The 16,107-nt window shown below is 40.9% G+C and overlaps 1 protein-coding gene across 1 annotated transcript in view; it reads right to left on the bottom strand.

Annotated features, from left to right (window-relative positions):
• LOC126281509 (hemicentin-2-like) overlaps nucleotides 1-16,107 on the bottom strand; it is a 2,121,475-nt gene that overhangs the window by 291,455 nt on the left and 1,813,913 nt on the right. The gene's annotated exons all lie outside the window — the stretch shown is intronic.

Raw genomic sequence — 16,107 nt, 5'->3', positions numbered from 1 at the left:
TACAGTTTCCAATACACTAGGGTCCAACCGATATTTTCACTAATTCAGAAGAGGCTATGTCGTGCTCTTAGCAAAGACACTCGCGTCCGTCGTCTGCAGCCGCAGCCCATTAACGCTAAATTTCGCCGCATTGTCCTAACGGATACTTTCATCGTACGTACCACACTGATTTCTGTGGTTATTTCAAAGCAGTATTGCTTGTATGTTAGCACTGACAACTCTAAGTAAACGCCGCTGCTCTCCGTCTTTAAGTGAAAGCCGTTGGCCACTGCTTTGTTCTTCGTGAGACTAACGCCTGAAATTCGGCATTCTTAGCACACTCTTGATATTGTGAGTCTCAGAATATTGAGTTCCCTAACGATTTCTGATATGGAATGTCCCATCATCTACCTCCAGCTGCCATTTCGCGTTCAAAAATCTGTTAAATCTCTTTGTAAGGCCTTAATCACGTCGGAAACCTGTTAACATGAATCACCTGACTGGAAATGACAGCTCCGCTAATGTACTGTTCTTTTATAATTTGTGTGCACGATACTACACTCAGGGGTGTGTGTGTGCATATTGTTATACCATGACCTTTGTCACCTTAGTGTACATCCACCAGGAACTCAATACTGCAGTGTAGCTTCGGAGTGCCTGTGCAGTCTTTATTCGCAGTCTTCCTTACGGGTTAACAAAGTAATGATCACTCGTTACTTGATGCCACATGATGATTCTTGTCAATCTATCCCTTACTTTGTCAAATAATGACAGGTATTTTTTTCCCATTTGGATTCAGTACGTCCTCTTTTGTTATACGATCTCCAGCGTCCTGCTACACCACAACAATTTTTGGTGTTACCAGTCAGCAAATTACAGCGTACTTCAGCCACAGGCAGTTGTTTCAATGACCAAGTAGTAAAATACATCTACGGCTTTTAGTGTCTCATTCCCTAATATAATTCCCTCGTCAATGCCTAATTTACTTCGACTATATTCCCCTATTGCGCTTTTGTTGATATTCTCCTCATAACCTTTTTTAAAGACACTATCCATTCTGTTCAACTGCTCTTCCAAGTCCACTGATGTCTCTGATAGAACTACAATGTCACTGACAAACCTCGAAGTTTTTATTTCTTCTCCATGAACTAGAGTTTTTATGATATTTTTTATTTAGTGCTGTTTGCGTTATCACACACCATACTACGATTATAAAAGTCTTCCTTAATAACTTACATCTACGTAAATTGAAGTAACATTTTGTTATTGCCTTTACATTGAATATTATTGTTTAAATATGACACTGTTGTAAATGTTATGTGTGTACTTACAATGTTCGATCATTTCCTGTTGTGGAAATTGTTCCCTCCTTGCCTTTATGCCTGTCGGTTGCTGCTTCCCTCTGATTCTTGTTCATAATTTACCACCTCGCAGCATACTCTTGTGCTTTCTTCAAGCTATAGCACAGACTAAATTTCGAAGCAGATGACTACATACTTTGTAAATACCGTGATGAATATGAAGTATTTGTTACTTTAACAGAAATCTTATACATTGTCCATTGGTATCCCTGAAAATATCCCTTTTTTGAAATGTACCTGAATATAAAAGTATGTGCGCACTATGTTTCTTGCCTGTTAGAAACTTTCATGGTGAATAAGTGAGTTACAGCATGGAACTTTATCATTCATTCAAATTCTTTGCAGTTTTCCAAGAAATAACGAAGACTTCAGCAACAGAGAATATAAGTTGGGTAGAAGGTACTAAAAAACATGCAAGAACAACATAGATGATTACTAGTGAATGCTGAAACACAAGGCAAAGTCTATAGGATCTTTTCATTCAGCAATGGATATTGAATGGGTTACACAATTTATTTGACGTACGGTTTCACGCAAGTACCACTAATCTTGCAGTGGGTAGATCAAGTCCCCTACAAATATTAAATGATTCGCGTATATTGACATTATCTCAATATTGTCTATTTTTCTATGCAGTAGTATTGGTTAATTACTCTATTCATACGTACATATATTCTAATTAATTTTATAGCCAGTTAATCCTAACATACTCTGTCCTCTCGAAATATGGCGTTTATAGTTCCTGCTGCAGATATCATCTGCTTACGTTACTATCCATTTCCGTTCATGAAAGTTTTTGAAATTACTGCTATAGCGACGGTTGGTTACGACTTAAATAACAAGTAACTGGTGTTAGTGACAACGTGAAAAGTTGCAACATTCCTGACTTACCCTTATGACACCCGCTGCTCGCAGGGATGAGCACTCAGTTTGCTTCTGCCCCAACGCTCGGCGACCGACAAGTATGGGACTTTGCTGCAGGCACCAGTCACAACTTTCCTTGTTAAAACTTTCATAAGCGACAATTTCCCTCAGCCAGCTTGATTTTCCACGAAGCTCTGCAAGCACACCTTGAAATTTTCTCCATAGTGTACGATCACATCTTACGGAAGATGTTAGCACTGGATTTCTCATTATCTTACGCACTGGGACGTATAAAGCGAAGAAACCGTACTTGAGGGTAATCACTCGGCAATAAATCCAATATCTGGCCTTAGCACCACGATGAAGCCAGCAATGTAAGAAAGACAACTGTCTGTGTAGCACGCCTGTCCGCTTCCTCATTAATGTCTGTAGGACCCTTATGAGAGCGCATATGCCAGTATATGTATACTCGTCGTATTTGATTACGACAAAGCAACATACTCGGTATAGTCCATAAGGTTGAGAATGTCGTCATCAACGCCAATCAACTTAGTTGAAACCTTCTGTAGTCTGAAACTTCCCGGCAAATTAAACCTGTGTGCCGGACCGAGACTCGAAGTCGGGACCTTTGCCTTTTAGTGGCAAGTGCTCTTACGTAATCTGTGCTTACAGAACTTTACCCCTCGTAATAACTTCGAACGGTAGATTCTTTCATGTAATTGACTAACTGTGGAGTAATATTATTGCTGTTTCAGAGTGGCACTGTAATTTGTGTTGGCGTGTTTTAATGTCACCAGTTTCTATACTCACCGCCTGACAGAAAAAGAGAACCACGAAGAAGGGTAGGAGAAAACGAAATGAAACTTTATACGTTGACAGGGTATGCGATGTTATTTCCTTGAGGAATAACTGTGAAGACATTACGGAGGCTCTCAAGAAACTAAAGTGGAGACGATACAAAAGATGTGTTGTGCGTCACGGGGTGGTATACCACTGAAATTGCAGAGGAGTACGGAGGGAGAGAGTTGCGTGGTTTATTACTTCTTGCTACATACGTCTCGCGATTTGAAAGCAATGAGAAAACTCGAAAAATTAGAGCTACTAAGGAGGTTTATCGACAATCATTCTTACCAGGCGCCATTCGTAAAAAGCACAGAGAAAGTTGCCAAAAGAAGATAGCGTCGCCAGAAGTACTCGTCACCATATACCGTAAGGTGGCTCCTAGAATATAGATGTAAGATAGGCTTTCAATAATTAGTGCAACACATTTTCTTTCTGGGGCAATTTCAGTTGAAAAAAATGCATAATTTTTGTGTGATATCGGGGAATGTTCCCTGTTCAACCGCTATATTTTTACGAAGTTCCGATAGGTGGCGACCCTTAACATAAACTTGAAAATGGCGTCTGTAACAGGGGTTTGTTCCAAGCAGAGAGCTGTCATTGAGTTCATTTTGGTGAGAAACCAGGGCATCGCGAGTATTTATAGACGCTTGCAGAATGTCGTTGGGTAAGGTCGCGCATACCTATTAGTTCTCCCGCGTGCCAACCAGCCGCACAAAGCTGCTTGACTCCTACAATGCTATTATGTGCAGACACTCTCCTTCAAGACGATCGTTGGATAAGAATCAAACACCTCGCAGCTCAACTCGTCCACCACTTTGGTTACACAAAGGTCTATGCCCACTGTTTTATTCAACGCCTAACATAAGACCACAAAGAGCAAGGAAGGACCCTCTGGCTCAATGAAGAATGAACCCCGAGAGAAGCAATACGTAGATGATGGGCAGGTGCTTGAGGATCAAGAAGCTACCTCCGACGTCGGCCAGTGGAGTGGTATCATGACGGCGTATATGCCCTCACAGCAAGTTGGCGTAAGGCTGTCTCTTTGAACGGAGATTATGTTGAAAAATAGGATGTTGTATCCAGAATATTGGGCGATAATATGGTGAAGGTGGCAGGGGTAAAATACAGGGAGCGACAGGCTATTTACAAATTGGCCCAGAAACCAGAAGGCAGTTATAAGGGTTGAGGGGCATAAAAGAGAAGCAGTGATTGGGAAGGGAGTCAGACAGGGTTGTAGCCTATCCCCGATGTTATTCAATCTGTATATTAAACAAGCAGTAAAGGAAACAAACGAAAAATTCGGAATAGGAATTAAAATCCATGGAGAAGAAATAAAAACTTTCAGGTTCGCCGATGACATTCTAATTCTAGAAAAGCAGTTGAACGGAATGGACAGTGTCTTGAAAGGAGGATTTAAGATGAACGTCAACAAAAGCAAAACGAGGATAATTCATTGTAGTCAAATTAAATCGGGTGATGCTGCGGGAATTAGATTAGGAAATGAGTTGCTTGAAGTAGTAAATGAGTTTTCCTATTTACGGAACAAAATAACTGACGATGATCGAAGTAGAGAGGATTTAAAATGTAGACTGGCAATGGCAAGGAAAGCGTTTCTGAAGAAGAGAAATTTGTTAACATCGAGTATAAATGTGTCAGGAAGACGTTTCTGAAAGTATTTGTATGGAGTGGACGATAAATAGTTTAGACAAGAAGAGAATAGAAGCTTTCGAAATGTGGTCCTACAGAAGAATGCTGAAGATTATATGGGTAGATCACATTACTATGTTAATTGTTTTGGCAGCTATAACTAAAAGAGCTCAAATTCCTTTTTCTTCTTGACTTCCTGCAGCTATAAACTAATGAGGAGATATTGAATAGAATTGGAGAGAACATAAATTTGTGGCACAACTTGACCAGAAGAAGGGATCGGTTGGTAGGGCATATTCTGAGGCATCAAGGGATCACCATTTTGGTATTGGAGGGCAGCGTGGAGGGTAAAAATCGTATAGGGAGATCAAGAGATGATTACACTAAACATATTCAGAAGTATGTAGGTTGCAGTAGGTACTAGGATATGAAGAAGCTTGCACAGGATAGAGTAGGATGGAGGAGGAGGAGATTAGTGTTTAACGTCCCGTCGACAACGAGGTCATTAGAGATGGAGCACAAGCTCGGGTGAGGGAAGGATGGGGAAGGAAATCGGCCGTGCCCTTTCAAAGGAACCATCCCGGCATTTGCCTGAAGCGATTTAGGAAAATCACGGAAAACCTAAATCAGCATGGCCGGAGACGGGATTGAACCGTCGTCCTCCCGAATGCGAATCCGTAGAGTAGGATGGATAGCTGTGTCAAACCAGTCTCTGGACTGAAGACCACAACAACAACAATATGGTGTATCGAATCCTCAGTAACACCTACCTGCGTTCGGAAAGACGCTGTGTTGCCGTCTTATGAAATGTCCCTTGTAGATGTAAATGTCGAAGTTTACTAAACTGACAGACCGATGATAAGATTTACTGATGTCTGTTGTAACATGACAGGCATCGGGGAGAGAGTTTAACGAAGTAAAACAAATTTACTAAATCATAAAAAAGTGTGACCCATCACGAAGGGATAAATATTAGGGAAACAGTGAGAAGGCAATTTGACTGCACCGACATTCACCTTATCCTCTCATGATCATATACAACACAAACAAGGCACTACAGTATAGAAAAAGATTCATTACAAGAGCAGTTCGAGACGGCTACACTTAACACACATGACATGCAAACAGCCAAAGTGGCGACAATTAGACAGGCCTGTACCAGGCCATTAGCCACACGAGCTCATCGTCCTTCATCAAGGCAGAGGAATGTTAATAAACTGGAAGTACGTGTAGGGACAGGCGAGGCGTCCTGTGGCGCTGGCTGCCCCCAGGGCACTGTGCTGTGGCCGCCCGCAGCGCCAGACGTCCGCGCGTGCGCAGCATCCCTTAGGAGGCCGCCCCGGCTCTGCCGTAATCGAGTTCGAGAGGTTTTCCGCTCGTCTCTCTCCAAAGTCCCTGCCACTGGCTGTTGTCCTGAGTTAGGCAATAAACGGCATCCATTTGTTCCACCACAAGCTGCCCCTGAGCTGCACCAGCCTCCCTCTACCCCACTGTGACAAAGACGCGCCGTCGCGAGCGTTCTATCACACACCGCCTTTCTTAAATGCGGCAATTTTACTTTTGTATTTTCGCCTTTCATCGAGCTACAAATAAACAGTGACTTTCCCACTTTTGAGATTACCTCAGAATAAGATACAAAATGACGCTACGAAGTACTAACGTGTTAGTTTCCCACGAACATCGCATCCCACAAATGGCTCTGACCATTATGGGACTTAACATCTGAGGTCATCATTCCCCTAGAACATAGAACTACATAAACTTAAATAACGTAAGGACATCACACACATCCATGCCCGGGGCAGGATGCAAACCTGCGACCTTAGCGCCATATCACACACTCGCGTTATTTGTCACAGAAGATATGAAACACCTTGGCCAAAATTTTGGTTCGAGTACTGTACAGAATATGGCCAGGAATTTGGTGCTGGCAACTCCGTAGAACACATCTTTAATCTCTGTGTGTGTTTCCAGACTGTTAAAAATCATACCTTCTTGATGAAAACCTAGAAGCTCGTGTAATGGTTTGATACAAGTATTTTAATTGTAACCACGTCGACGCTTGTATGCCAATTATGTCGAAGGCAGCTGCCGGTGTTGGAAACTGAAATGAATATAATATGGAGTCGTGTTTGTAATGTAGATGAAGATACGGTGAAACGAGATGTAGACCCGTACTTTACTTTTCTTGAAAACAAGGTAATGGTTCTAAGAGCTCGTTGAAGGGTCAAAATGAAATACTACTACTACTACTACTACTACTATTAATAATAATAATAATAATAACAGTAGGGAACGTAGGTCTTTGTGGAGACATATTTGTATAAAATTTCGCGATTAATTTTGTCACGCCACTTAGGTTTGTGTATTCTAGGTTTCGACGTCAACAATTATAGGACTAATGTTCACTGGATTATATTATATCCGGCTCTACACAATTAAAATATTTGATTCAAATGGCTCTGAGCACTATGGGACTTAACATCTGAAGTCATCAGTCCCCTAGAACTTAGAACTACTTGAACCTAACTAACCTAAGGTCGTGGTCGTGCGGTAGCGTTCTCGCTTCCCGCGCCCGAGTTCCCGGGTTCGATCCCCGGCGGGATCAGGGATTTTCTCTGCTTCGTGATGCCTGGGTGTTGTGTGCTGTCCCTAGGTTAGTTAGTTTTAAGCAGTTCTAAGTTCTAGGGGACTGATGACCATAGATGTTAAGTCCCATAGTGCTCAGAGCCATTTCATCCATTTTTGACATCACACACATCCATGCCCGAGGCAGGATTCAAACCTGCGCCCGTAACGGTAGCGCTGTTCCAGACCGCCGAGATGGTATACGTCTCAGGCTTCTGCGATGGTAGTGCTCGCGGTGCTGTTTAAGAATACCGTCGGCGCTTTCCGACATCTCAGATGATCGTAGAGTGTTTACCGCAGTTTTCAAAACACTACGAGAACCGGTATTCTTCCAAGTTTACATTTTTTCACCTGAACGTGTAGTCGAGGAATTTGTGCAGGCACAGCAACGTATTGTTGAAATGGCGCAACTTATTTGTAATACTGGCACACGGCGACTTTCTGTACATGTCAATGTCCTACGAACACGTGTATGTCGACAATTACATACGGAAAATTTTGTATCCGTTTCACACACAACATGTCCACAATCTTCACACTACCGAAATGCCACACGACTTTGAATTTTGTCACTGGTAAACGACAATTGTTATTTTCTTCCATTCATGCTATTCACTGATAAAGACACATTTACACGGAATGGAATTAATCACCCACGTAATCATCGATGGTCACAGGGAAGTCCGCACGCCATAGTGGAAACCAATTTTCAAATTTGCTTTTCAATCTGACGATTGCTACAGCACTATCGGTAACATGTTCACAGGTCCAGTCATTTTACGAGAACCAGTGATTGGACAAAATTACTTGATTTTTCTGGAAATTCGTTTGTTGTTCACCTTGAGGACGCTCCTGAGGCCACTTCAACTGAAGTATACTTCCAGTATGACCGAGCCGCAGCACATTATTAACGAACCTGCGAGGAAACATAACATTTACCCTAATGGCTGAAAAAGTCATGATAGTGCAATTAACTGGGCAGCAAGATCACGAGACCTTAGGCCATTAGCTTTTCCTTTGTGAGACTGGGCGAGTTTCGAGGTGTACAAACCAAAGGGAAATAAGCGACATGAACTGCTTGCTTGCGGCTTGGACTCTGCTGCTGTAACTAGGGAACGTGCAGAGACGCTCAGACAAGTAACACAAGATATTCTCCCAAGAGTAAAGAAATACACTGAATCTGACTGTGAGATATTCAGATTTAATGTACACTGTACAGTAGCTGTAATGTGACGTGTAGCTAATGGTTAGAAATGACTGTGTTAAAAATATGTATTTGTGTTACTTCTTAAAACGTGTTGTAATGATTAGCAACTACTGTGCATGTAGACATGTGTAAACGTGACAATTTATTAAATAATACAGAAAATAAATGGCAGTGTGTTCTATCTCAAGAACCATTTTTAGTAGGGCTTACGTCCATATGAAATCTTTTGCTCCAAATTATCGTTCCTGTCATAGCCCTGAATTCATACCATTCCTCTTAGGACTAGAAATAGGCTGGAATAGACCAATATCTCATTGTCTTCCATGGTAGCACAACTGTCATATATATGTTGCTGAGAAAGAATTACATAGAACCTGCAGAGTTAATGTTCATTGCGTCTCTCCATCTTTCCCATCATGGCAATTTATCAGTTATCAGCCGGTATGCTATTTCACGTATAACATGAATAGCTTCGAGAAATAGAAAATTTAATGGAGACTGGTATCTAGACTTCGGTTGTAAGAGTTCCTTCCTGGCAGAGGAAAATAAATACCAAGGATACAATTTTCATGGAGCCGAAAGTTTCTCATCCAATTATTTAAAGGAGAGTTACCATAACAAGCACAAAATTAACGTTATAATATGAACGAAAGTAATCTGTAGGTGAGTACTGAGACAGGTAAACATCCTGTATACATCAGTTATTGTCTTGAAATTGCGAATATGACTAGAAACTGTTCGATGGTTCAAATGGCTCTGAGCACTATGGGACTTAACATCTGTGGTCATCAGTCCCCTAGAACTTAGAACTACTTAAACCTAACTAACCTAAGGACATCACACACATCCATGCCCGAGGCAAGATTCGAACCTGCGACCGTAGCGGTCACGCGGTTCCAGACTGAAGCGCCTAGAACCGCACGGCCCCACCGGCCGGTTGAAACTGTTCGTTTTTACGTGAAACTGCAGTGAAGTAAAACAGGGCAATAAAAAAAACCGGAGGATAAGGAACATGAGAAGTCTGATATATTGCGCTGTCGAATGATTTTAAAATTTGAATGACTGGCTTTAGTACGAAATGTGTAGATTTATGAAGAGTTCTACAAATCGGTACAAGAATATGGAAGAGATTTATGGGTCGAATGAAAGAAGTGCATAAATAAAATATAAATTATGGCGGGCAGAACAGGCAAAACTCCACGCTGTGCTCTTGTTATTTATGGGTGGTTGATCAGCCACAACATTGTTCAGACCAGCTGCGAGCACGGTATATACAGTGGCGCAGCGCTACGCAAATTGGTGTAACAGCTGTCATATTGAATTACGACTAATTGACGTCCAGCCACATAACACAATGCAGCTGCCCCGAGGAGCAATTAAATCGACACCATGCCCGTGGCTCCCTGTACGCCACAGTATCCCTGTCCGTGATGATGATAGCTTAACGCGATAGACTTCACATGTCACCATTTACTGATGGGTAAGTATTTATTATAATGATGATCCAAATCGAAAATTTCAACAAATGTAAGCAAATGTTACCCAAAAAAGTCGAAAAAAGACTACAGTATAATTTAGATTGTGAATTATTCATATGAACTGTGCATATATTTTAATTTACAGAAGAGGCACTAATTAAATCAAAGTGTAGTTAAGGTCTCGTAAAGCAGCTTATGTATTACTACTGCTACTAAAGATATTCCTAATACAATTACGGAAATCATGAGGGACACGCATCAAGGAGCCATAAAAAGTGCTATGCCCTCATTCCACATAAGACTATCCGACAATAATTTTTTAAAGACAATGGCGAATTATATCGTAGTGAAGAAATTGAAACAACTAATCCTGCTTCTCCCGCTCGTGGAATACTGACGTTGAAAATGCCTTCATCGTCGGCATTCGATCCGGGTCAAACTGTAAATCATTGCAGTGCCTTAATGAACACGGATACGGAGGTAAGATTAACTTCTATCCCCTACCTACTGTTTCACAAGAAGGATAATTACTCACATTGCGTTCCATTCGGAGAGGCAACAAAAGTTGTTAGTGTGAGGTGGTAACACTCTACTAACTAATTGTTACATGTTCAGAGCTCGTCTCCAGTGAGTGCTAGCGCTATTATATTAACAGCAACGACGGATATTGGTGGTAGTGTTTTACCACCACTCTCATCCCCTCAAACAGAGCCACAAAGTACTATTTTCTCATACTAAACTAATAGAGGCACGTTAAGTTGTTAACCGACTGTTTCTTCAACTCTGACGCTGGAAAGCAAACGTGTTAATGCGCATAATAGCGAGATACTGAGAAGCGATCAGCTCTTTGTTTTTCTAGTTGTGAGAGGGTCAGGATATGAACGATGGAATAGGGTGTGGTGTTCAGGGAGGAGGTACAAAATCGAAACAGTGAAGGTGAGATGCAGAAAGAAAGGAAGGAAGCTTGAAGCACAACAAAGGGTGGAAACGTAACACATAGGAGCGGAATAGTTGTGTAAAATCTGCCATATAAATAATTGGGTTACCTGGTGTTTCGAAGAGGAACTTGCTATGTTCATCTAAGGAGAATGAAACGTTTAAGATGTCCTCCTCTTCCACAATTGCAAGAAGAACATGCATCCCGATGCCTTAAACGACAATTTAGTCCATCCATCGACTGTCTGATGTAGAATAGATACTATTAATCGCTCATTATTAGAGTTAGTAGTTATGGTACCATTTAGTTTGGATGATGTCCAAAAAGCGTCTTCAGGTTAAGTTTCCAAACCAGTAATCTTTCTCTTGTTCTACTCTTTGAAACTAATAATGTCAGTTGCAGTCTAAGTGCACTTCCATGATTGTGATAACACAGATACATCCTATGAATGGGAATTAGTCATTTGTATATTCTGAGCCACATGAGAATTTCTAAATGGAGCAAACTGTTTTCTAAACTCGGGTGTGACGTATGAAATCGTCCTCTGTGCAGAAAACGATCAAAAAATAAATCTTACATAGGGAAGAATGTGTAACTTGGCATACCGATCGTATTCAGGTCATTAACGTGGAAATACTAAATCAGTCAGCAGAGAGAAATCAGTTAAAAGTTTCCAGTAACAGAAATCATCTGCCTAATGTGAATTATCAACGCCAGTGGAAATATGTGTCAGTTTTTTCCAAGAACTACACGAAGCTCGGTTGTCTAAGGTTTTCTTTCGGTATCTAAAGTGTGTGGCTAGAGCTATATGTCTTAGCTGTGTGTGGAAATGCTATCAACTCTTTAACCGATGTTTCTTGTTCTCTCTCTTTCTATCTACCTATGTATGTGCCTATTTAATCGCACTTTCGAGAAGTATGTGCCAAGTAATTGGGCTTAAGATGGAGAAGGGCCTGCATTGTTTAATAATCAGGTTCAGTAAATGTTGACGAAACATAGATTGCTGCACTTCTTTTTTCTTTATTTGAAAAAAAATACATGAAAATGTCGGCAAGCAATATTTAGTACAAATTTTATTGCGTCCATAAGAAGGTCAATGCGCAAAGTGCAAAACTTCCACCGTCCTACGTTAACGAAATGTCTGGCCGAGAACCCGAGAAAATTCTGGTCATACGGAAATTCACTAACTGAATAGAAGGCTTGTCGCTCAGCCTGTGATGGGAATAGAAGACAGCAAAAGAAAAGCTGAAGTTCAAAATTTCGTTTTTAAGAAATCATTCACGGAAGCTGATCGTGCAAACGTACCATCGTTTGACTGTAGTACACTCCCACATGGAGGGCACGGTAATAGGCATCCCTGGCTGGAGAGGCAGCTGAAAGAGCGGAAATCAAATGTGTGAATGCCGGTTTACAGAGTACTCTGTGGCATAAGAACCTTAATTAACCTCCATTTATCGAGATTTTCTCGTCCAGCGCAAGGTCTCAAGTGACTGGAAGGAACCACAGGTGACTCCTAGATGTTGCAAAGGTAAAAGAACAGACCCACATAATTACAGAGCAATATTCCAACATCGGTTTACTGCAGAATTTTCGAACACTTACACACTTCAGTTATAATAAATTTCCCTTAGACAGAAAGCCTCTTTTGCAAATCAGCACAGAGAAAGTATAGCTCGAGCGTAGCTCAGTTTGTCTTATACTCACGTGATATCCTACAAACCATGGACGGACGGCAACAGGAAGATTACACAATCCTAGATTTCCGGAAAGCTTTTGACACGGTGAACCACTGCATACTGTTGGAGAAGTTCCAAGCGTAGACTTAGATTCCCAGATAAGTGAATGCTTGAAGACTTTTTGGGTAATATAACCCATTATGTTGTCCTCGAAGGCAAGCGTTCTTCGGAGACAAGGATGTAGTCACAAATACCCCAGGGAAGTGTGATGTCATGGACAGGGTGAGTAGCAATTTACGGCTGTTTCCGTATGATACTGCGGTGTAACGAATGTTGACGTCGGTAATGACAGTAGTAGAATAAAACATGACTCATAATTTCTACTTAGAGTGATGAATGGCAACTTGCAGCAAATTTAGAGATATGTAAATAAATGTGGATGAGTAGGGACAACAATCCTGTAACGTTTGAATATAGCATTTGTAGTGTGCCATTTGACGCAGTCACGCCCATTAAATATCTACGGGTAACAATGGAAAGCGATATGAAATGGAATGAGCACGCCAACTTGGTAGTAGGGAAAGCGAAAGCTCGACTTGGGTTTACTGGGAGTATTGTGCAAAAGTGCAGCTCATTTAAGAAAAAGACGGGGTTAGAACGCTAGCGCTACCCATTCTTGAGTACTACTCGAATGTTTGGGATCACCATCAGATCGTTTTAAATAAAGACATCAAAGCAGTTCAGAGCCTAGCTGCTAAATGTGTTAGCAGTAGGTTCGATAAGCATTCAAGTATTACGGAGCAGCTTTATGAACTCAAATGGGAAACCCTAGAGGGAAAACGACGCACTTTTCATGAGGTACTATTGAGGAAATTCGGAGAACCGGACTTTGGGACCGACAGCAGGAAGATTCTACTGCCGCCAACGCACATTTCGCTTAAGGGTCACGAAGATAAGTTGAGAGAAATTAGGTTTTATACGGAGGCTCACAGCCAGCCGTTTTTCCCTCTCCCTACGTGCGAAGTGGAATAGAAAAAGTTGTAAATTGTCGTAGCTGTGTTCGGAAAGAATCAGAGCTCCAAGCTCTAATAGAAAGAACAGAATCCCAAATAGTTATAGGCATGGAAAGCTGGCTAAAGGTGGAAATAAGTTCAGAGGAAATATTTTCGAATTACCTAACAGTGTTCAGAAAGGATAGTTTAATTATAGTTGGTGGTGGAGTATTTATTGCTGTCACAAGTAGTTTACACTGTAGTGAAATTGAATAGATAGTTCCTGCGAAACAGTATGGGTAGAGGCTATACTTCATAATCGGACTAAAATCGTTTTACCGACCCCTCCAACTCAGAAGATATAGTTTCTGAACAGTTCAAAGTATACTTGAGTCTCATTTCAAATAGGTACATCACTCATACAATTATAGTCGGTTGTGACTTCAATCTACCTCGAACGCTGGAAAAATTATACGTTTAAAGCCGACGACAGGCATATGTCATTCGAAATTGTACTGAATGAGTTCTCAGAAAATTTTTTTCAACAATTAGTTCATAAGCCCACTAGAAGCGAAAGCATACTTGACCTCTTAGCAACAAATAATCCTGGACGAATAGGGAGTATGATAACGAAAACAGGGATTAGCGACCACAAGGCAGTTACTGCTGACTGACTACCGTAACACCTTCAACCATCAAAAAGAAACGCAAAATACACCCTATTTTAAAAAAGCTGATAAAAATTCTCTTAACGCTTTTTTAAAAGACAGTCTCCACTCCTTCCGATCTGATCACGTAAGCGTAGAAAAAATGAGTAATGATTTCAAAGAAATAGTATGGACGGCAATTGAAAGCTTTATGACATATAATAAATAAGTGGTGGTACTGATGCCCCGTGGTACACAGAACGGGTCAGAAGCATGCCAAATTTGAAAGAAAGCAAAATCCCCAAGATTGGTAAACTTTTGCAGACGTTCTAAATATAGCGCATACTTCAATGTCAGATGCCTTTAATATTATCTTCAACGAAACGTTCCCGGAATATGCCAAAAACCCAAAGAGATTCTGGTTATACATAAAACATAGCAGTGGCAAGACGCAATCAATACTGTCACTGCGCGATAACAACGGTGAAGTCACTGATGACAGTGGCACTAAAGAGGAGTTATTAAACACGGTTTTCTGAAACTCCTTTAACAAAGAAGACGAAGTAAATATTCCTGAATTCCAATCAAGAACAACTGCCAAGATGAGATACATAGAAGGAAATTTCTCAGTGTAGCAAAGCAGCTTAAATCGTTTAATAAAGGCAAGGCCTCCGGTCCATATTGTATACCAGTCAGATTCCTTTCAGAATATGCTGATACAATTGCTCCATATTTAGCACTTATATACAACCGATCGCTCACAGAAAATTCCGTAACTAAAGACTAGAAAATTGCTTAAGTCACACCAAAACCCAAAAAGGGAAATGGGAGTAATCCGCTGAATTACAGGCCCATATCACTAGGGTGATAGCAGTAGGGTTTTGGAACATATAGTGTGTTCGAACATTATGAATTACCTCGAAGAAAACGCTTTACTGGCACATAGTCAGCACGGAATCAGAAAACATCGTTCTTCTGATACACAACTCGCTCTTTACACTCATGAAGTAATGAGTGTGCTATCGACAGGGGATGTCAAATTGATTCCATATTTTTAAATTTCCAGATGCACTTCGACACGGTTCCTCACAAGCGTCTTCTAACCAAACTGCGTGCCAATGGAACATGCCTCAGTTGTGCGACTGGATTCGTGATTTCCTGGCAGAACAGTGACAGTTCGTAGTAACAGACGGAAAGTCATCGAGTAAAACAGTAGTAATATCCGGCGTCGTCCAAGGAAGTGTTGAATTGCCTCTATTGTTACTGATCTATATTAACGATATAGGAGACTATCTGAGTAGTCCTCTTAGATTTTTTGCAGATGATGCTGTCATTTACCATCTTGTAAAGTCATCAGATGACCAACAATTGCAAAATTATTTGGATAAGATATTTGTATGTTGCGAAAAGTGGAAATTGTATAAAGAAAAGTGTGAAGTTAAGCACATGAGTACTAAAAGAAATCCGCTAAATTTCGATTACGCTATAAGTCACACAAATCTTAAGGCTGTAAACTCAACTAATTACTTAGGGATTACACTTACAACTAACCTAAATTTTAACGATCACATAGAAATGTTGTGGGTAGGGAAAAACCAAAGACTGCGATTCGTTGGCAAAACAGAAAGTGCAACGGTTCTGCTAAAGAGACTGCTTGCAACACGCTTGTCCGCCATATTTTGGAGTTCTGCTGTGCGGTATGAGATCCGCATCAGATGGGACTGACGGATAACATCGAAAAAGTTCAAAGAACGGCGGCTCGTTTTGTATTATTGCGAAATAGGTAATATTGTACCACAAACGTGATACATGAAATTGACATTAAAAGAAAGGCGATTTTCGTTGCGA

Source organism: Schistocerca gregaria, chromosome 7 (genome assembly GCF_023897955.1).
Source record: "Schistocerca gregaria isolate iqSchGreg1 chromosome 7, iqSchGreg1.2, whole genome shotgun sequence".
NCBI classification, from domain to species: Eukaryota; Metazoa; Arthropoda; class Insecta; order Orthoptera; family Acrididae; genus Schistocerca; species Schistocerca gregaria.
The sequence above is the reverse complement of the archived record's forward strand: the minus strand, read 5'-3'. Positions and strand labels throughout refer to the sequence as shown.